The sequence below is a fragment of the Lepidochelys kempii genome, chromosome 1 (genome assembly GCF_965140265.1).
Source record: "Lepidochelys kempii isolate rLepKem1 chromosome 1, rLepKem1.hap2, whole genome shotgun sequence".
NCBI lineage: Eukaryota > Metazoa > Chordata > Testudines > Cheloniidae > Lepidochelys > Lepidochelys kempii.
Genome location: NC_133256.1, coordinates 239,230,829 through 239,254,000, shown reverse-complemented (window position 1 = coordinate 239,254,000; position 23,172 = coordinate 239,230,829). Strand labels below are relative to the sequence as shown.

General features: G+C 51.7%; 1 protein-coding gene across 6 annotated transcripts in view; it reads right to left on the bottom strand.

Moving 5' to 3' along the window:
- Positions 1 to 22,889, bottom strand: part of BID (BH3 interacting domain death agonist) — a 42,744-nt gene extending 19,855 nt beyond the window's left edge. For 2 of the 6 annotated variants that reach the window (XM_073319890.1, XM_073319908.1), the window contains exons 1-2: positions 19,399 to 19,537; positions 18,104 to 18,323 (exon numbers count right to left, since the gene is read on the bottom strand). The gene's annotated coding sequence lies outside the window, so the exon portion shown is untranslated. Of the gene's footprint in view, positions 1 to 18,103; positions 18,324 to 19,074; positions 19,193 to 19,398; positions 19,538 to 22,756 lie in introns of those variants that run through there. The other 4 variants (XM_073319880.1, XM_073319898.1, XM_073319915.1 and 1 more) reach the window with 3 other exon arrangements.
- Between the last annotated feature and the right edge of the window lie 283 nt (positions 22,890 to 23,172).

Sequence of the window (23,172 nt, the reverse complement as noted above, 5' to 3'; positions counted from 1 at the left end):
TCCGGGAGCTATCCCAGAGTGCTCCATTGTGACCGCTCTGGACAGCACTCTCAACTCAGATGCACTGGCCAGGTAGACAGGAAAAGGCCCGCGAACTTTTGAATTTCAATTTCCTGTTTGGCCAGCAGGGCAAGCTGCAGGTGAGTGCAGAGCTCATCAGCAGAGGTGACCATGCAAAGCTCATCAGCAGAGGGGACCATGATGGAGTCCCAGAAACGCAAAAGAGCTTCAGCATGGACCGAACGGGAGGTACAGGATCTGATCGCTGTATGGGGAAAGGAATCTGTGCTATGAGAACTACGTTCCAGTTTTCGAAATGCCAAAACATTTGTCAAAATCTCCCAGGGCATGCAGGACAGAGGCCATAACAGGGACCCGAAGCAGTGCCGTGTGAAACTTAAAGAACTGAGGCAAGCCTACCAGAAAACCAGAGAGGCAAACGGCTGCTCCGGGTCAGAGCCCCAAACATGCCGCTTCTATGATGAGCTGCATGCTATTTTAGGGGGTTCAGCCACCACTACCACAGCCGTGTTGTTTGACTCCTTCAGTGGAGATGGAGGCAACAGGGAAGCAGGTTTTGGGGACGAGGAAGATGATGATGAGGTTGTAGATAGCGCACAGCAAGCAAGCGGAGAAACCGGTTTTCCCGACAGCCAGGAACTGTTTCTCACCCTGGACCTGGAGCCAGTACCCCCCAAACTCACCCAAAGCTGCTTCCCAGACCCGCCAGGCGGAGAAGGGACCTCTGGTGAGTGTACCTTTTAAAATAGTATACATGGTTTAAAAACAAGCATGTTTAATGATTAATTTGCCCTGGCATTTGCGGTTCTCCTGGATGTACTCCCAAAGCCTTTGCAAAAGGTTTCTGGGGAGGGCAGCCTTATTCCATCCACCATGGTAGGACACTTTACCACTCCAGGCCAGTAGCACATACTCGGGAATTATTGTAGAACAAAGCATTTCAGTGTATGTTTGCTGGCGTTCAAACAACATTCGTTCTTTATCTCTCTGTGTTATCCTCAGGAGAGTGATATCATTCATGGTCACCTGGTTGAAATAGGGTGCTTTTCTTAAGGGGACATTCAGAGGTGCCTGTTCCTGCTGGGCTGTTTGTCTGTGGCTGAACAGAAATGTTCCCCACTGTTAGCCACAGGGAGGGGCTAGCCACACGGTGTGGGGAAGCAAAATGCGACCTTGTAACGAAAGCACATGTGCTATGTATGTAATGTTAACAGCAAGGTTTACCGTGAAAGAGTGTACCCATTGTTCCATAAAATGTGACTTTTTAAATACCACTGTCCCTTTCTTTTCCTCCACCAGCTGCATGTGTTTCAAGCATCACGGGATCTTCTCCTTCCCAAAGGCTAGTGAAGATTAGAAGGCGAAAAAAATGCACTCGCGATGAAATGTTCTCTGAGCTCATGCTGTCCTCCCACACTGACAGAGCACAGACGAATGCATGGAGGCAGACAATGTCAGAGTGCAGGAAACCACAAAATGACTGGGAGGAGAGGTGGCGGGCTGAAGAGAGTAAGTGGTGGGCTGAAGACAGGGCTGAAGCTGAAAGGTGGCAGCAGCGTGATGAGAGGAGGCAGGATTCAATGCTGAGGCTGCTGGAGGATCAAACTAATATGCTACAGGAAAGGCAGCTGGAGCACAGACTGCCGCTACAGCCCCTGTGTAACCAACCGCCCTCCTCCCCAAGTCCATAGCCTCCTCTCCCAGACGCCCAAGAACGCGGTGGGGGGGCCTCTGGCCCCCCAGCCACTCTACCCCAGAGGATTGCACAAGCAACAGAAGGCTGGCATTCAATAAAGTTTTAAACTTTTAAAGTGCTGTGTGGCCTTGTCCTTCTCTCCTCCACCACCCCTCCCAGGCTACCTTGGCAGTTATCCCCCTATTTGTGTGATGAATTAATAAAGAATGCATGAATGTGGAGCAACAATAACTTTATTGCCTCTGCAAGCGGTGATTGAAGGGCGAGGAGGAGGGTGGTTAGCTTACAGGGAAGTAGAGTGAACCAAGGAGTGGCGGGTTTCATCAAGGAGAAACAAACAGAACTTTCACACCGTAGCCTGGCCAGTCATGAAACTGGTTTTCAAAGCTTCTCTGATGCGCACCGCACCCTTCTGTGCTCTTCTAACCACCCTGGTGTCTCGCGGCGTGTAACCAGTGGCCAGGCGATTTGCCTCAACCTCCCACCCCGCCATAAACGTCTCCCCCTTACTCTCACAGATATTGTGAAGCACACAGCAAGCAGTAGTAACAATGGGAATATTGGTTTCGCTGAGGTCTAACCGAGTCAGTAAACTGCGCCAGTGCACTTTTAAACATCCAAATGCACATTCTACCACCATTCTGCACTTGCTCGGCCTGTAATTGAACAGCTCCTGACTACTGTCCAGGCTGCCTGTGTATGGCTTCATGAGCCATGGCATTAAGGGGTAGGCTGGGTCCCCAAGGATAACTACAGGCATTTCAACATCCCCAACGGTTATTTTCTGGTCTGGGAATAAAGTCCCTTTCTGCAGCTTTTGAAACAGACCAGAGTTCCTAAAGATGCGAATGTCATTTACCTTTCCCTGCCATCCCACGCTGATGTTGGTGAAACATCCCTTGTGATCCACCAGTGCTTGCAGCACTATTGAAGAGTACCCCTTGCAGTTTATGCACTCGCCGGCTTGGTGCTCCGGTGCCAAGATAGGGATATGGGTTCCGTCTATGGCCCCACCACAGTTAGGGAATCCCATTGCAGCAAAGCCATCCACTATGACCTGCGCATTTCCCAGGGTCACTACCCTTGATATCAGCAGATCTTTGATTGCATTGTCTACTTGCATCACAGCAGCCCCCACAGTAGATTTGCCCACTCCAAATTGTTTCCCGACTGATCGGTAGCGGTCTTGCGTTGCAAGCTTCCACAGGGCTATTGCCACTCGCTTCTCAAGTGTGAGGGCTGCTCTCATTTTGGTATTCATGCGCTTCAGGGCAGGGGAAAGCAAGTCACAAAGTTCCATGAAAGTGGCCTTACGCATGCAAAAGTTTCGCAGCCACTGGGAATCGTCCCAGACCTGCAACACTATGTGGTCTCTCCAGTCTGTGCTTGTTTCCCGGGCCCAGAATCAGCGTTCCACTGCATGAACCTGTCCCATTAGTACCATGATGCCCACATTGCCAGGGCCCGTGCTTTGAGAGAAGTCTGTGTCCATGTCCTCATCACTCTCGTCACCGCGGTGACGTTGCCTATTCTCCCAGTTTCACTTTGCCAGGTTCTGGTGCTGCATATACTGCTGGATAATGCGCATGGTGTTTAATGTGCTCCTAATTGCCAAAGTGATCTGAGCGGGCTCCATGCTTGCCATGGTATGGCATCTGCACATGTAACTCAGGAAAAAAGGCACGAAACGATTGTCTGCCGTTGCTTTCATGGAGGGAGGGAGGGCCTGACAACATGTACCCAGAACCACCCGCGACAATGTTTTTTGCATTGGGATCTCAACTCAGAATTTCAATGGGTGGCAGAGACTGCGGGAACTGTAGGATAGCTACCCACAGTGCAACACTCCCGAAGTCGACGCTAGCCTCGGTACTGTGGAAGCACTCTGCCGAGTTAATGCACTTAAAGCATTTTGTGTGGGGACACACACAATCAACTATATAAAAACGATTTCTAAAAAACTGACTTCTATAAATTCGACCTAATTTCATAGTGTAGACATCCCCTTCCTGATGACTTAGGGTAAGTGCATGAAATGTACGTTGGTCTTCCATTGCCAGTCAGGGTCACAGCTGAGCTCGCTGCCTGGCAACAGGGATGTCGCCATCTTTAACAAGAATGAAACTTAGCTCTTATCTAGCACTCAAAGTGCTTTAGGGAGAAAGGGAAGTATCACCCCCATTTAATAAATGGGGGAAACACGGGAAGTGACTTGCCCAAAGTCACCTAGAAGGTCAGCGGCAAAGCCAAGAACAGACTCCATCTCTCTGTAGCCCTACTCACTGGACCCAGAAACAATCTTCAAACATACGAAAAGTGGTTTACATAACCACTACCATAGGCTCAGCCATCAGGGCAAGACAGATTGCGGAGGAGAGGACAAAAGTAAGTGGGAGCATAGCCATCTTCATTGCCAAAAGTGTTATATGCCCGAATTTGGAGTGAGCAACAACACTGTAGAGCTAACAGGTTCTTTATTCCAGGGACTTCTAACTAACATCAGGGACTACTCCTGATATATACACACATGCATGCCAACATCAGCAAACTCAATGCCATCCATCCCAAGAGGACTCACGTCACCAAGGCACTGGAGTGCCATGCTGCTTTGGCTGTCAGAAGCAGTCCCTGTCCCATGTTCAAGAGGTGCTACAATGGCACAAAATAATCAGGAGCAAAATATCAGACTTATTCCCCACCCCCACAAGAAAATTCAAATTTATGTAAAGACCACAAGCTCCTAAGTCACTTTGGCATTTTTGAAAATTCCTCTTCTAGATGCCTAAGTGTGGATGTATGTGCCTAATTTTAGGTACCCTTTTTTCAAATCTTGGCTCAAGTATGACATTTTGCTTACATTCACTTCACAGGGCTCCTTTTGAATGTGGAAAGAGCAGCATCCTTTGCAGCCAGGGCAACTCAGACTTTTCAGGGAGAAAGGATCAAGGTAGAGCCCTGAGTGGGACTCTGTAGAACCTGCAGTGGGTCTGGGATCCCAAAGGTCCCATACGACCTGCAGCCATAATAGCGGGAGCGGAATTAAAGAATAGTCCTATTCACGGCCCTAGATCACAGTAGAGGTGCATATATCTTTTATTTAAGTCTCACAGATGCAGCTGGTGGTTTAATGAAGCACTACAATATTGAGGCAGTTATTTTAATAAATGGAGTGACATTAGTGTTTATGTGGTTCCCCCCTTTCTGAGCCTGCCACTGATAAAAGAACACATAGGCAAACTAATAATAGTGCCTACAAGGCCATCACACTTTGTCAAGCACCCGTCTAGGGCTAATGATCCCAAAGAAAAGGATTTGATCCCAGCTTAAGGAAAGGGAGGGAAAGAGGAAGGAACAGAGACAGGCCACCCGCAGCCTAGAAGCCAGGACGTAAAAGATAGGTGGAGTGTGGGCAGAGGCAATTATTCTGTGCATTTGCACCTGTGCTGCTTTGCAACATTAAGAACATAAAAGCAGCCATACTGGGTCAGACCAAAGGTCCATCTACCCAGTATCCTGTCTTCTGACAGTGGCCAATGCCAGGGGTTTCCGAAGAAATGAACAGAACAGACAATCGCTGAGTGATCCATCCCATCGCCCATTCACCGCTTCTGGCAACCGGAAGGTAGAGTGACACAGAGCAGGGGGTTGCATCCCTGATCATCTTGGCTAACAACAATTGATGGACCTATCCTCCATGAACTTATCTCGTTCTTTTTTGAACCCTGTTATAGTTTTGGCCTTCACATCCCTAGACAAGGGAGTTCCACATTGTTTCAATGGACTACTGCAGTCTGGATAATATTACAGTTATTGGCTTGAAATATAGTGATATTGAGCACCCCAGCTCCCATTCACTTCAAAAAGGTAGCTACAGTTACCCACAACCTTTGAAATTCAGGCCACTAAATACTACATTTTTCATATACACACCTCAGAGATTCAAAAGATGGCTAGGCATCATTATCCTCATTTTATAGATGGGTAAACTGAGGCACCAAAAAGTACAGCAAGTGACTTGAGGTCATAGCAGGTGACTTAGCTGGGAACAGAACCCAGGTCTCCTAAACCCCCGTGATATGCTTTAGTCACTGGGCCATTTGGGAGACCATCCCATATTTGAAGAAAAAAAAAAAAAGTTTTGACAAATCCTCTCTCTCTCAAGCCTGCTTTAACTCCAGGCACACACTCTATTTTAGTCTTGACAGCTATGGGTTCTCTTGCACATTTACCCAGAACAGTTATCTGTTGTCACCAAGGGTCTCTTGGAAGTTCTGGGCTGGAAAGGTGTGAGGGATTCTATTCCATATCATCACTTGTCCACAGTCACTGAGCAGGAGACCACCAGACCCGGAGAAAGTGTGAAGCTAAGGTCCTCCTTGCCTAACTCTGGTGACTTACCCCAGGACACTTATGAGAACCAGAAGGGAGATTTTGCCAGAAGAGCTAGGCCAACATTCCACCATTCCTAGCAGCCATGCCCTCCGGCTTAGGTTACCATCAGATCATAGTATATCTGGGAAAGAATATCTGGCCCAGATCCATACAGAAATACTAGAGATATCTGGAATGCTTTCTAAAGGAACAGCTACAGGAAAAACCTGGTATGCTTCGCTCATAATGTGAACATCTGAATGCTGAAACAATCTGGATAATCCAAAGCTCCTATGTTAGGAGAGAGAATGTTTTTAGGGGGATCTGAGCAGAGCAGCCTACTGCAATTAAGCTCACAGAGGCCTGGTCAGCTTCTCTACAGTTCAGAGTAATGTAGTAATTCCCTATCAAGAGAACCAAACTCCAGCCAGTTGGTCAGCAGAATTATTCAAGCTGGACCTGTCCGCCTTTCTAGAGTCAGAATCATTCACCACAGACTGAACAAGCAGAGGGGTTTGAGGCATGAACACAGAGACTAGACTTCACAGAAGTCACACCGGACGCTGTGTTCATGTTTCCAGACCGGTCATTGCCACATTTGGCAGCTTTTCTGAAATATGAGCTTTCATTTTAAATGTTTCCATTGGACTTTTCCCAAATACAAACGCAGTATAATTATAAACCTCCTAAGAGCTAACACACCCACTTCCCTCAGGTAGGAAATAATGTATTAGTATGGACAAGTCAACAAAATGTTCCATACATGGAAAAAGAAAGAGTGGCCCTATGTTTAACCTGAATGTACTGTGCGGTAGAATAATCCAGTGCCTTGCTGTCCTGTCTCCAGTCCTGTTTTGCAACAATCCCCCCCCCCCCCCCAAAAAAAGTTTAACAAATGGATACCAATAAATTCAAAGGCCAAAATTATCAAGAGTGATTAATAATTTTGAGAGCATGACTTGACACTCCATAAAGGGCCCTGATTTTCAGAGGGTGGGTGCTCAGCACTTCCTGGAAATCAGGCCTCTTTAAAGTGCTTCAAGTTGGGCACCCAAAAATTGAGCCATCCAAAATCACTAGTGACTTTTGACAGTCTTGACTATTTAGCTGTCTCTCTTGACTTATGCCTTCTCGGGGAGTACGGGGGAGAAAGATATCACTTTCAAACTCCTTTAGTCAAGAATTTACAAACAGGGGGAATCTCTGGTTTCCAAAGAACCTGATCCAGGAGGTTTGCTGTCTGATGCAGGGGATTACTTGGTTGGGTTTTTGAGGAGCAGCTTCCTAGAATCTGCATCTATTATGGCTGTGGCAACAGGCAGATCTTCATACAGTTCCGTAACATAACACACACTAGCTCCCCCTGCCTATATTCCAGCTGACATTGCTACAGACTCAGGGGAAGCAGCTCCCCCACTCCTCCAACTAAGAGATAGAGAATGACATGGTAATCCAAAGTCCAGGTTCACTAGGGAGGAAACATGACTGTACACAAAAGACCCAGATGGCATTTCACTTTCAGATTCAACTTGTCAGTGTCAGGAAATGCAAACAGCTTCTGAGCACTGTAGGGCCCAGAAAATGGATGTGAAACCCCAAAGCTCTGTGATCAGCTGTCCTACGTGGACTTGCTTCAGCTCAACTGGGAAGCACTAGATTAGCGACTACAGAGCCCAAAGGAATTTGTTGTCAGAGTAGTACAATGCATCTCCCCAAAACCTTCACTCCAAGATCTCAGGGGAAGATTTCCCCCCTTAAAAATTAGAGATCAAGCAGATGTGACACTAGACTGGGCAACCCATTGGGTTGTGCTACACGGGCAGTCCAGGTACAGTGAGGGTGAGTGCCCTAGGTAAAGGACAGTTACTTGTTCCTTAACTGGCGTTCTTTGAGATACGTTGCTCATGTCTATTCCATAGTAGCTGCGCGTGCTCGCCATGTTCACCGGTGCCAGAAGTTTTTCCCTTAGCAGTACCTGGAGGGGGAGCGCTGCTGTGACCCCTGGAGTAGTACCTCTATAGCACGCTATAAGGGGAGCCCTGCGCTCCCCCCACCCTCGGTTCCTTCTTGCCGGACCAACTCCGACAGAGGGGAAGGAGGGCGGGATGTGGATAAGACATGAGCAACATGTCTTGAAGAACGCCATTTACGGAACAGGAAACTGTCCTTTCTCTTCGAGTGCTTGCTCGTGTATTCCACAGTAGGTGATTGCAAGCTATGTCCGATGGAAGTGGGTAGGAGTTCACAGATTCCCTGGCTGAAGCACAGCTCCACCGAAACCAGCGTCTTCCCTGGCGTGGGAGACAATCGCATAGTGCGAGGTGAACGTGTGAACTGAGGACCAGGTAGCGGCTCGACAGATGTCCTGGATAGAGACATGGGCCACAAAGGCAGCAGACAAGGCCTGAGCCCTTGTCGAGTGCACCTTCACGATAGGTGGTGAGGGAACCCCTGCTAGGTCGTAGCGTTAGTGGATGCACGATATAATCCACCAGAAAAGCCTCTGGGTGGAGATCTGTTGACCCTTCATGCGCTCAGCTGAAGCAACAAATAGTTGCGAAGACCTGCGGAACGGCTTAGTCCGGTCCAGATAAAAAGGCAGTGCCCTGTGCACATCAAGCATATGGAGGCAGCATTCCTCGTTAGAGGCATGAGGTTTGGTGCAGAGGACAGGCAGGAAGATGTCCTGGCTCACGTGGAAGGCGGAGACCACCTTAGGGAGGAATGCAGGGTGTGGGCGGAGCTGAACCTTGTCCTTGTGAAAGACCATGTGGGGGGGGGGGGAGGGGTCGCAGGTCAGGGCCCTGAACTCTGAAACCCACTGGACTGATGTGATAGCCATGAGGAAGGCTACCTTCCATGAAAGGTGAGAGCAGGAGCATGTGGTCAGGGGCTCAAACGGGGGCACCGTGAGGCAGAACACCACCAAGTTTAGATCCTACTGAGGAACGGGGTTCTAGCAAACAGAAAGGACCGGTCTAGCCTGTTCATGGCATGGGAGAAAACCGAGCAGCCCTGGACCGGCGGATAGAACGCTGATATAGCTGCCAGGTGCAGCCTGACGGAGGAAGGTGCCAGACCCTGAGTTCTAAGGTGAAGGAGGTACTCAAGGATAAGTTGGAGCGGGGCAGACCCTGGGGAAGTACCCCGCCTGCCCGCCCACCTGGAGAACCTGGACCACTTTGCCGGGTAGGCTCGTGGATGGCTTCCTACTTTCTAGGAGAACACTCCTGACCCCTTCCGAACACCTTCTCTTCTCTGCATCTAGCCACTGAGCAGCCACAGTGTCAAATGGAGGGTGTCCAGATTGGGGTGGAGGAGGCAGCCCTGGTCCTGAGAGAGTAGGTCCGGGCGGAGTGGCAACAGCCACGGAGGAGCCACCAGCAAGCTCAGGAGGGTCCCGTACCAACGCTGCCGGGACCAAGCTGGTGCGATCAGGACGACGCATGCCTTGTCCATTTTCACTTTCTCCAAGACCTTGCCGATAAGGGGGAAAAGGGGAGAGGCATAGAGGAATTGACCCGACCACGGCAGGAGGAAGGCATCTGAGATTGTGTTCCTCCCCACCCCCCTATGGAACAGAACTGGTGGCAATGCTGGTTGTGTCAGGTCACAAACAGGTCTACTTGGGGAGTACCCCATGCTTGGAAGAGCTGGTAAGCGACCTCAGAGTGGAGCGACCACTCGTGTTGGGAGGAGAAAACCCTGCTCAAGCAATTGGCCTGTGTGTTGTTGACGCCTGGCAGGTGGAAAGCCTTCAGGGAGATGTCGTGGGCTATACAAAACTCCCAGAGCCTGAGGGCTTCCTGTAGAGGGCCGAGGACCTCGCCCCGCCTGTTGATATAAAACATCGCAGCGGTTTTGTCCGTGAGTACTCTGACCACCTTGCCGCGCAATTGTGAGCTGAATGCCACACAGGCTAAGCCTATTGCCCTGAGTTCCCTGACATTTATGTGAAGGGACAACTCCGAGGCCGACCACATCCCTTGGGTCTGTGAGTTCCCTAGGTCTAGCGAGGGGTTCAGGTCCCAGAAGGGAATCCCCTGGAGCATACTGACGGGGCAGGACCACCATTTTAGTGAAGTGATCACCGGCACCGGTACTGTGAGGACTTTGTCCAGCCTGTCCCAGGCCTGGGAGAACTCTGAGGCCAGCCAGAGTTGGAGGGGCCTCATCCAAAGTCTGGCATGGTGGACCACGTACGTGCATGCCACCATGTGGCCCAGGAGCTGCAGGCATGCTCTGGCCGTGATCATGGGGAACTCCACGACTGAGGCTATGAGCCCCTTCAGGGTCTGGAACCTGCCCAGGGGAAGCGAGGCTGTGGCCTTGGCGGCATCCAGGAGAGCACCTATGAATTCTATGCGCTGCATTGGAACCAATGTCGACTTGGCCTCGTTTACTAGGAGGCCTAGGTCGGCACACGTAGCCAAAAGCAGCTCCGCATGGTCCCGTACCGAAGACCGTGAGCTGCCCTTCAGCAGCCAGTCGTTGAGGTAGGGAAATATCTGGACCCCTCAGCATCTGAGGTAGGCCGCCACGACTGCCATACACTTTGTGAATACCCTTGGCGCGGTGGACAGACCAAATGGGAGGACCGTAAACTGGTAGTGGTCCTGTCCCACCAAGAAACGAAGGAAATGTCTGTGCCCCTCGAATATATGGATATGGAAGTATGCATCCTGAAGGTCCAGGGCTGCATACCAGTCACCAGGGTCCAGAGAGGGTATGATACATGCCAGAGAGACCATGCGGAACCGGCATTTGGCCATGAACCAATTGAGGTGTCGCAAATCCAGGATAGGCCTGAGCCCCCTTTTCGCCTTCGGGATAAGGAAGTAATGGGAGTAAAACCCTTTCCCCCAGAACTCCCTTGGAACTTTCTCCACTGCTCCCAAGCTGAGGAGCCGACCCACTTCCTGCTCTAGCAGGGATACATGTGATGGGTCCCCCCCGCCGTCCCAGGGAGAGGAGTGAGAGGGCAGGGATGAGACAAACTGTAGCATGTAGCCCTGGAAAATGGTGTTGAGAACCCAACGGTCCGATGTTATTCGGGACCATTCCACAAGGAAGGCACACAAGCGGTTGCTGAAGGCAAACTTTATTGGTAGTAGTGTCCTCTCAGGAGGTACCCTCCTGCAACCAGTCAAAAACGCCTCTTGCCCTGCTGCTTGCCCCTCGAGGGCCCAGGCTGCGGGGCAGAGCGAGACTGCCTCTGAGGTTGCCTCTTTTGGATCTCTTATAGGCGGGCTCATATCTTGGCTGGGGAGCCGGGGCGGGAGCCTGCAGCTTAGGCTTGTCCTTGGCAGGCAGGACATAAAGCCTGAGGGTTTGCAGGGTAGTACACGAGTCCTTCATGCCATGAAGTTTCACGTCTGTTTGTTCCGCGAACAGGTCCCTGCCATTGAAGGGAAGATCCTGCATCACAGACTGCACCTCCATGGAGAGCCCGGACAGCAGTAGCCACGACGCTCTGCGCATGGACACCGCCGAGGCCATGGACCGAGCAGCCGTGTCACCTGCATCCGATGCTGCCTGCAGAGCAGCCTTTACGGCAGCAGCACCCTCCTCCACGAGTGCCTTAAATTCCTTCCTTTCACGCCCCGGAAGGGAGGGTCTGAATTTGGGCAGTGACCCCCACAAGTTAAACTCATAACAGCTGAGGAGGGGTTGGTGGTTGGCCACCTGGAGCTGGAAACTGGATGACTAATAAAGCTTCCTACCAAACGAGTCCAGCCTTCTAGAGTCCTTATCCCTTGGAGGCCTGGATAGTGAGGTGGAGGGAGCCTCCGACATCCCTGCTACCGAACGAGCCCCTGGGTGGGCATGCATGGGGGGGGTCAGGGGGTCTGCTGGCACCACTGTCCCTGCCATGGGGGCCCTTGCCACTGACCGTACTGCGGAACCAGCAGCACCAGCTGGTCGGGTTGGCTGGGCTGGGACATAGGGGGCCGCGGGTGGGTCAAGGTTACCAACGACCTATCAGTACCATGGGAGCGGTACGATTGATGGTGCAGAGAACGACGTCTGCCACGGGATCGGGACTCCAACATCGAGGAACGGTGCTGCCTCGAGCCACTACTTCGAGCCACTGCGACGCCTAGATCCGTGACGACGCGGAGCTGGTGATCCCCACCGGGAGTCGTGGGCACGGTGCCTCGAGGAGAGAGCGCTGGAGTGCGAACGGCGACGGAGCCCGCGTCGGGAGCAGCTACAGTAGCTCCGACGAGACGAGGAGCGCGTACGGCGCCTGTGCCTGTCCCTGTCCTGTTGATACTCTCTGCTCAGTGTGGAGCAGTGCCTGGAACTCCGATCCAACGGTACCCAACCAGACTACCTAGTGGGTGATGAAAGCGGAGGCTGGAGACTGTGCCCTGACAGGACGCTGAGCGGGACCGAGAGCAGTCCCCTAACCGGGATCTGCATCGGGTCAGGGTCGGGGTCAACTGCCTAGAGCCCAGTGGCGGCTTGCCTCTAGAGTGGGGCCTGGGCGCCGGTGGTGCCCCGGGTACCTGCAGAGTCATAATGTCTCAGACCGCCTGCAGGGCCTCCGGCCATCCAGAGAGACCTGAGTCGACGCAACCGGGCTGCTCCGCTCAATATGAGTCGGAGCTCTGGAGCCCAGGGGGGAACTGGGGCTGCCCAATTTGGGTCTAGCCTCTCCCCTTGCTTTCTCTTGACACCGCTGAGAAGACAGGGGCTTTCTCTGTTTCTGAGATGGTGAGCAGTGCCGGCCACCGGAAGGTGCCAGGGGATCACTGCGTACCGAAGACGAGGTGCCCAGTGCCGAATCCGCTCGGCGCACCGGGGTTGGGGCCAGTGCCGACTCCATGAGAAGGGCCCGAAGTCTAATGACTCTTTCCTTGTTGGTTCTAGGTTTGAAGGACCTGCAGATCTTACAGCAGTCGCTAATGTGGGATTGACCCAAGCAGCGGAGACAGTCGGTGGGCAGGTCACTTCTGGGCATCCAACGCCTGCAAGAGTCACACGATTTAAACCCTGGGGCACGGGGCATGCCCTGGCCCGAACACTAACTAACTGAACTGAAACTTGTTGAACTAACACACACAGGTACCACTAACAACGAATGACGAGTTCTGGGATGAGCTGCAGCGAAGTGAAGCTGGAGCAAGTAGTTCCGATGTACCCTCACTGGCGGCAAGAAGGAACTGAGGGTGAGGGGAGTGCACGGTTCCCCTTATAGCACGCTATAAAGGCACCACTCCAGGGGTCGCAGCAGCGCTCCCCCTACGGGTACTGCTAAGGGAAAAACTTCCGGCACCGGTGCACATGGCGAGCATGAACACCTACTGTGGAATACACATGAGCAAGCACTCGAAGAACTGTAGCATGGGCAGTGTCAGAAACCGTCTATAGTTCTGCTTGTTCCAGGGGTCGGAAATACGGCACAAGGTGACGCTTGCAGCCACTTATGCATCCACAGAATCAGACACCCATTAGCATCTCACCTGATGCTGGGTAAAGGCTTTGATTGTAGATTCTGGGGTGAAGGGAAGCAGGGAGTCCTACAGGAAAAAATGACTTAAAACCATGAGAGTGGCCTGATTTTAGTGAGAGTGGAAACATTTTGGTGTGTTACTGATACCTGTAGCCTCTTCCTCCTGTTCACACAGGGCTGGATACAGGGCCCATTGTACTCAAAGGGCCTCTCCATTTACTTCAGTTTGAGTTGGATCAGGCCTAGGGAGAGGAATTGGAGAGACCAGGTAGCTGCGTCTAGAACAGGACTCTAGCTGAGTCTAGAACAGGACTCATTGTCCAAGGCAGCTCTTACCACTGGGCTCAGGAACAGCTTCACACAGGTGCCAAAGGCCTACGCTCTTATTAGTTCAAGGTGCCACAGACTAATCCAAGAAGAGAGAGGGAGACACTCGGAGGAGCCCCAGAAAGTGGGGCAAAGAGGGGAGTTCACACACAGCATTGTAAAAATTTTGCTGTGCTGTTCAGCAAGCGCCCCAGGAAGGGTGGAGGAAACAACTTAGGCAAGCTCAGCAAGGCCTGGAGAAGGGTACAATGCTAAACCATGTTTACACACTGCCCTTGGAGTAGGAAAGGCACCAGTGAGAACAGCAGCATCCCATATCACAATTTGTCGCAAGCAGCAGCACTTCTCCAACTCCAGCCCGAAGAAACATCATTTTCAGACAAAAAAATCCTACTATACATTTATTGTACGACTTTCAAGAGAGGATTTATCTTTAAACCCCTCCCTCCGGTAACCTCTCTCTCACGTCATGTTCTTTGTCCAAACCGCAACTGAAAAACGTTTGGGGCAGTGACGGTCTCTCTGCACTCTGAAGCAAATACATAGAATCATAGAATTGCAGGGCTGCAATGGACCTTGAGAGGTCATCTGGTTCAGCCCCCTGTGCTGCAGCAGGACCAAGTAAACCTAGACCATCCCTGACAGGTGTTTGTCTAACCTGTTCTTAGAAACCTCCAATGATGGGGATTCCACAACCACCCTTGCAAGTCTATTCCAGTACTTCACTACCCTCATAGTTAGAAATTTTGTCCTAATATCTAACCTAAATCTCACTTGCTGCAGATTAAGCCCATTACTTCTTGTCCTACCTCCAGTGGACACAGAGAACGGATCACCATCCTCTTTATAACAGCTCTTAACGCAGTTGAAGACACATCAGGCCCCTCCTCAGTCAAGACTAAACATGCCCATTTTTTAAACCTTTTCCTCATAGGTCAGGTTTACTAAACTTTTTATCATTGTTGTTGCTCTCCTCTGGACTCTCTCCAATTTGTCCACATCTTTCGTAAAGTGTAACACCCAGAATTTTTAAAGACAGGTACTGTATTTGCCCTTCTCTAGTCCTCTGGGACCTCACATGTCCTCCATGAGTCCTCAAAAAATAATTGCTAACAATTCCAAGACTGCTTCAGCTTATTCCTTAAGTGCCCTAGAATGCATTTCATCAGACCCTGATGACTTGAATACATGTAACTTATCTAAATATTCTTTTACTTGCTCTTTCCCTATTCTGACTTGCATTCCTTTCCCCTTGCTGTTAAATGTCTTAAGTATCTGGTCACAATTTACCTTTTTAGTGAAGACTGAAGCAAAATTGTCTGAGGAAACACCTATTAAATGGAAATGAAAAAACAGCTCATTTGCAGTCAGTTCATAATTCACTTGAGAAAAGGAAGTTACCCATCAAGCTGACTCCCCGCTGTGGGTTAGCTCACTCTGACAGCAAAGTGGGGAGAGTAGGAATCTCTCAGAACATTCCTACAGAGCCCATGTTGTTTCCTGATGTTGATTCCTGATGTTTCCATGTTGTTTCATGATCTCACACCTGTGACCTGCTATTATGCATAGACTAGAGCAATGCTTGGGTTGACTGCATATACAAAGTGCTAATGGTTACGCTGTTCCTGTTCCTCACAGGCACGCACTACAGCAGTGGTGGGCAACCTGCGGCCCATCAGGGTAATCTGCTGGCAGGCTGCGAGACAGTTTGTTTACATTGACTGTCCGCAGGCATGTCCGCAGCTCCCAGTGGCCGCAGTTCACCGTTCCCGGCCAATGGGAGCTGCGGGAAGTGGCGCGGGCTTCAGGGACGTGCTGGCCGCGGCTCCCATTGGCCGGAAACGGCGAACTGCGGCCACTGGGAGCTGCAGGTGGCCGTGCCTAAGGATGGTCAATGTAAACAAACTGTCTTGTGGCCCGCCAACGGATTATCCTGATGGGCCGCATGTGGCCCACGGGTTGCCCACCACTGCACTACAGGATAGCACCACGCACTCACAGTGTCACACACAATTCTGTGGGTTTAAAGTGCCATTCTGTACATGAAAGGACTCTAAAAATGGTACTGTGTGGTCCCTGGCTCTGTCTCTTGCTGATTCCAGATCAAAAGTGCTCACTCTCTTAAAAAACAAAACTTATTTGAACTACCAGCCCTTCAAACTCATGCCGAGATGCAAGAATCAAGCTGGGTTCATTTTCTTATGCACTATCATCTGTTTACATAAAAGTAAACAATATGAGGAAACAACATGGGCACAGTTGGGTCTCAAATAACCATGCTTATTAAAAAGACACACACATGCCAGGCCTAGCTACATACATGCTGCTGCATGACTATTTCTGAAGGCTACTAACACAGAACATGGTGAGAAACACTAGTGAGCTCACACACTGTTTAAATGGATGCAACCCTATTCCTATGCACGATAGGCCTCATTGCCAGTAACAGCGTTTCTGAAGGCTTGATGACACCTGTGCAGCCCCAGTTGCCTTCAGTGGGCTTGCCAAACTGTTTGGAACAATTGTCCTGATGATGCACAAGGAGGAATAGAAACAAATTCACCCTCTCAGTGGTGCTGGCTCCAGCTGGGCTAACTCAAGTAAAAAGCAGGGGAAAAAAAATCATTTTTGATTTCTAATTACAACAGATTTATATCCACAGACAGGATCAGTGGAGTGAGAAGGTGCCATTTTTATATAGTCACTTTTCAGTACAAGCCACACCTAAGTAGTAAATATGTGTGTGCTTTTAATCTCAGAGTAGAGCCCAGTGTGTGGGAAACCGTGCATGCCACATGACAACATAAAACCTGCCCTAAAGAGTTTGCAATCTGATGATGCAAACTGTGTCTGCACAGCACCTAGCACAACGGAGCCCCATTCTGGGTTGATCCCTAGGCGTAATAAATATGATTAATAATAACAGTAGACACGATGGAGCAAGCGACAGTTACAGGCAACAGGTGGGGGAAATAGGAGGCTGTGCAGACAATGGGTTAGAAAAGGTCACGTAGGTACTTGGTTATTATGGATGCATCTTTTTATAAAATCCATTCCCCCTCTATTTGTGTAACCCAGGCTGGCCCGGTGTAGATCTTTGTGCTCCCCGCCGCACCAGCAGCTCCTTCACCTAAGCAGTAGAGAGCTGGACAGTATATTATTTCTTTTCCCATAAAAAATAACTCAACAAAAAACAAAAACACTTTTTGTCATTTCCATTGAAAGTCCCCCCCAGCCCCCCCTTTAATTTTGGATGAAAAACTGGCAGATGAAATTTTTGAAATATTGACTGCAGGAAATCAAAACATTTGCAAAAACTTGTCAAAAGTAGTCATTTTCTGTTAAAAACCATTTTGATCGGCTCTACAGAGGTTACAGAAGAGTCTGCTACAACCACTATGTAGAGCACCTCATCCTAAAGATCAGGCTGTAGGTTCTTGTACTTTGACCATCCCAGGTTCAAAACCCACTGTTACCTCATGTAAGAACAGTTACATATACTCCTTGCACACTCTAAAAAGCCCTTCTCTGGAAGAGTGCTTGCTCACTCAACTCCCTCTTGCTCCCACTGCCCTGCTGTCACCCTCCACCACACCAAGCATCTCTCCTCTCCAAACCCCATCCAGACACACCAAAATGTATTATTTAACATTATCATTGCAGCATACGGGTCTGCGTGCTGCTCCTGGTGAGTAAAGGAACAGCTGAATTTACAACAATCGACCAGGGCAACCCAGGCCCTGAGGGGAAAGAGGAGTGAGCTGATTGAATATGGTGATGGGGATGGCACTATGCAATCATTTAACTCCTGGTATAGGGAAACCCAGTAAGAGCCAGCATAAGCTCCAAGCCTGCAGACTGTCTGATTTTCACTCTGTTATTGGAGGTGACATTCCTGGATTCCTCTGATGTGAACTTGAATGCAACCATGGCCATGGAAATCCAGAAACGGGAGCTTTGGCGGAAGCAGTCAAGCAACAACCAGGCAGGAGCTTCCTAGTTTTGCTACAGGGTTAATCTCTTCCTCTTCTCTCCACAAGGATCCTACCCAGAGATAGGGTGACCAGACAGCAAGTGTGAAAAATCGGGACAGGGGGTGAGGGGTAATAGGAGCCTATATAAGAAAAAGACCCAAAAATCGGGACTGTTCCTATAAAATTGGGACATCTGGTCATCCTACCCAGAGGACACCAGAAGGCAGACTATGGGAAGCACTGTATAACACTCACCAGGGCAGCAGAAAGGGCCTTGCAGAGACACTCCCGGCAAGGCTGAACAGGAGAGGGGCAATCTGGCCAGAGATGTGCCATCAGCCAGCTGTTTCCAAGAGCGGCGTGGGGCCACAGCATGCAGGCAGCCTGCCTGAGCCCTGCTATGCCACTGGACTTTTAGCGGCCCAGAGATTACGATCGAGTGGCAGAGGCTCCAGGATCGACCAGTTGATTGCGACTGTATAGAATTATGAATTTGACACTGAATTGTATAGAATTATGGATTTATTTTTGCCGGGAGGGGGGGGGGGGGCTTAGCCCGAGGCCCTGGGCTGCAGCCCCTAAAGCCCTTGCATTAATCCGGCCCTGGCCATGAGCCCACTCTTTTTTTTAAAATGGACTAACTCGCATTAACATTGCTGTTTGTGAAACAGGCCACTGCGCCAGCCTGAAAGCAAGGTGCCCTGCCATCAGGATGCAGCCCCTGAAAAATACCTTGTGCCAGCTACTCGGGACACAGGCACATCATGGGTATGAGTGGGGGCTGGCACTGCCTTAGCCATTACAACAAGCGGAGCACAGCACTGTTACTAGTGCAGGATTCTCACAGGCTGGGGGCACTGGTGCTTGTCCATTTTAAGGCCAGAGGAACTATTATGCTGACCGCCCAGTCTGAGCTCCGGCCTAACACGGGCCCTCCGCAGAACCTCGCCCCGCCACTGCGGCATCGAGCCAGTGACCTGAGGCGGAGCGCCAACACCTCTCGGAAAAACAGCCGACGGGCGGTAACCCACGGCTCAGCCCCACGCTCTAGCTCCCGCAGAGTTACAAGCGCTCGCTGCCGCGCTCTCTGTGCTGGGGGGGGCCGCACACCGGGAGAGGGATAAAGACACGTCGGTCGTCACTAGCGCCCCCGCCCTGGTTTGGAGGCAGGTGGCACCGGGGCGAGAGAGGGGAATTGGGGGGGCGAAGGTCGGGTTGAAACCCACCTTCCGGTACAGCCTCTGGGCATCTCGCTCCGCAGCCTGAGACCCACCAGCCCGCCCCGCCGAGCGCACAGGCCGCCCTGCCCCGTGGCCGGCGGGGGTTCAGGAGCGAAGCCCGGCCACGGGCAGGCGCCACCCCGGCTCCCGGGCCCCTGCAGCCTCCGGGGCGCTGCCGGCCGCTCGCCAGCCGGATTCCCCGCGGGCTTCCCCGCCCCTCGCGCAGAGGGAGCCCCGGCGGCGGCTCCGGCCCGGCTCCCGCGGCGGGGGTGGGATGCAGGCGGAGCTCCGGGGCCGGCTGCGGAGCGGGGGCGCCCGGGGGATACTCACCGCGCGCCGCTGCCTGCGGGGCCCGGGCAAACGCGCAGCCCCGGCCTGCGGAGCTCGGCAGCCGCCGGGTGGGGGGAGCTTCCTCCGCTCTCCCTCCAAACCGCTTAAAGAGACAGCGGCCGCTTTGTGCTCCGGCGCCGCGCGGGCCCCCGGGCGCTGGGGGAGGGGGGCGGGACCGAGCCCAGGGCTGGATCGCAGCGCGGGGGGGGGGCCCCTGCGGGGAGATGCTGGGGGAAGGGACCTGGCAACTGCTCCCAAAGGGGACACCGGGGGAGGAAATTAGGGCCAAGCCCCAGAGCAATATGGGGGAGGGTGGGAGAGTCCCAAGCCGGTGTGTGTGCTGGGGGGGGGCGGGGAGGGGGGGTGAATTTATTTATTTACCACCCAGGGACAATTGCATCGCGTGCCCGTGGGGGAGACAGCGCAGAGCTGCTAGCAGGGATTGCCAGGGAGCCCATCGCTGTGGCATCGAGCCATCAGGCAGGCACAGCCCTTGGGTAAAGGCCTAGGCCCACTAACATGCTGCTGGGAGGGGGAAGGGATCCCTGCCGAAGGGCCAAGAGCAAGCGGAGCTGCCCCGCGCGGAGGGAGTGGAGAAGTGGAGCCAGGTTCATGGCTGTGCAGGGGGGGAAGGGAGCCGTTCCTAGGGCGGCCAGTCCCAAAACGCTGCAGGCTGGTGGGTGGCTGCACTGTGCCAGCAAGACGCGACTCAACCGTGCCCAGGAATTTCCCCCGTGCACAGGTGAGCAAAGAGGACGCCACCTCCCGCTTGCAGGGGGGCCCCTGCTGCTATCTCCGGGGGAAATCACCAACACTTGACGCAACTGGCTGCTGTCTCATGCGGCTCGAACAGGAGGCTCGGCCCCCTAGGCTCAGGTCCCCGCAGTTAAGCAAAAGAGGAACCGCTCAGCAAATATTTCAGCAGGCCAGGGCTGCCTCGGTTCTGTCTAACCCCGCAGCGTTTCGTGCAGGGGCAAGGCGGGGAGAGAGGTGAAATCAGACACAGTTCCAGGCTCCGTGCTGCTCGACAGAGGGGTCCCCACTCTGATCCTAGCTGGGGAGTTTTTTGGTGACCAAGATTACATTTTGGCTTGAAAATTAAGTATTATCAACCCTATTCATTCAATAGTAATAAGGTCCCCTCGCCTTGTAAATAAAGAGATTTTTTAAACCAATCACCAGTGTTTTGAATAATAAGGGGGGTGCTTTTTTTTCTTTGCTGGTTTCTGAGCCTTTAGGCTGCACTTACTGCATGCTTCTAGCTTTTCTTTACCACCATACCGACTAGACACCTCAAAGAAAAAGGAAGTGAAAACTAACATTCTCAGCTGATTAGCGCTGGACCAGGCTAGAAGGGCATTCGAGCTCCCCCAGTACTTCTGGCAAAGGAGGGGGGCTAGGCCCCAGGCCCAGCAGCTGCCACCTACAGCCCAAGCCACGCCCAAGACACCGTGAGTGGCCTTGGGCCCCAGGGCCCACATAGAAGGCCCTGGGCTGGGGAGTCTGTCCCAGAGTGTCAGTGCTGTGGAATGGGAGGGCAGGCCTTGGCACTTCCCCAAACCCCCTGCAGGAGGAGGGACCATGCAGCACCAGGGCTTTGCACAGAGAACAGCGTGCTCGGGATCCGCAGATACCTCCCCCTGTGCTTTCTGGGCTGTGGCCTGCCCTGGTTCCAGGGGCCCAGGCTTGGCACATCTCAGCAGAGGGGGAATTACTATGGAGCCCCCAGCACCCCTGTAGAAAGCCCCAGTGGCTACCCTGCCTGGGACAAGGATTCAGGGAAGTGCTAGGGCCTCCCATCCCAGCCCGCAGCACATGGACTCTAGCAGGCGCTTCCTTATTGGAGAGGGACATGGGCACCCTTGTCTCTTACTTCCTGTGGGGGGGATGGGTCCTTGGCTGCAAGGCTCTCTGCACTTCTGTCTTGGACATGGCCAGGGAGGCAGCAGCTGCTGGATCTCTGCTCAGACCCAGCTGGGGCGGGACCTTAGCCCCCCTCTGTTGAGCCTTCTCCCTCCTTCCTCTATAATCAATGCTACTGACTCTGCCTTCGTTCCCACAAGACACTGCGGGGGAGGGAGGGGTGCAGGAGGCAGGAAAGGAGCCTTTTACTGCTCCACAGGCCGAAAGGTCCCAGCTGGAGTATAGTGACATCCCGCTTCCCCTTTGCTGCTCCTAAGCAAGTAGATCCAAACAGGTGTCAACAAAAGGACTCAAGCCCTGCCCCAATCATATGACTCCAGCTACTGGGGCTTTAAGAAATACACCATTTCCAGAGTTGGCAACCTTCACAGTCCATGGCCATTTTCCTCTCTTTATGTCCATCTCCCCATGTCCAAATGATCCTTCACCCTTATGGAGAATGTAAGAGACAGTAGTACATTTTATCCATGGAGTTTGTTTTTTTGGGACAACCTTATAGAAATCTATAGGATGATTCAAAAAAACCTATAGCAAGGAGATCATTCTTCATTAAATTCTATAGGGTTTTAGACTAAGTTCTACAGAAAAGTGGTTTTCAAACTTTTCCATACTGGGGACCTCCCCCTCCCATCTAGCCCTCTGGAAGGACAAAGTTGGCTGCAACTGCAGGTTGAGAATCCCTGCTCTAAAGCTGTATTAGTTTCATTCCTGTTACATTCCATAGGATTTTTCCATAAAGTTGAGAGTGTAGGGAACACTCCCCCTCCCCCAATTTTGAGGCGTTCCTCACTGGAAAGGGGGGTTAAGGAGAGTGGAGTTTTCCTGCTCTTGTGGCAGGTGTGAAGTCCCCTGCTGTGATGCTGATAGGGAGCCCTTTGAGGTCTCCTACCTTGAAAGGTGTCTCACTTGGGCCTGTGAAGCAGCACCCTTTAAGGAATAAGCCTGCCCTCTCCTGTACATGGGACCTAGAGATGCACTTACTTAACCCATCAACCACACACAACATTCATTGCAAGAACTGTTAACAAAACAAATTGTGTGTGTGATAGAAGTCACAGAGACAGCTTTCCATTAACACACAGTTCCCCTTTCGTGCTTGCTATGGTTACCCCCCTAGTAAGTTAAGGGTGTTTGGAGAAATCGTTTTGTCTGGAAAGTGGTTAGAAAACCCAAGATATTTGGCTTTCCCACTTACAGTAGCTGTAAGAGAGAGAGATCTATGCCCTCACTGAAAATCCCCCCCCCCCCCCAAATCAATCTTGGGCACACAGGCCCCATGCCATAAAAGAGCCTTCACCAATCATGGCCTCATACCCCGACTGTATCATGTCACATCCCCACACATCAGTCCCTAGAAAGGACCTTACCTCTCCCCTGCCCTCCCCGTCCATCCCTTCACGGTGATGTTGTTATAAACCTCCCTCTAACCCTTTACCTGAGCCACTGCGGAACTCAAAGCACTTGCAAATGATCCACTCCTCTTTTGGCTTCGACTCTCACCTTCTGAAAAAGGGCCCAGCAGAATGGGTGGGGTGAATAAGTAAGGCTGCGTGTGGGGGATGAGACAGCAGCATGTTGCAAAATGTATACGCTGCAAAATATTTCCTCTTCCTGGAGTGCTCTTTCATATAAATGGAAAGTGAAAGCAAAAACTACTGCCACCCTGAGCTCCTGATTTGGGTCTCCTGTCTTTTCATGGTGGTCTCTTCCTCTTCTTACAACCTCCAGGTGCACGTAGCCAACCTGTGGTAGATATAGGGAGTGTAGCCTTCCTCTACCTAGGGGTCCTTTCCAGGCCAGGCGTATTTGTTTCCTGAAGTGGAAAAACCAGAATCCTTTGTCAGGCTCGTC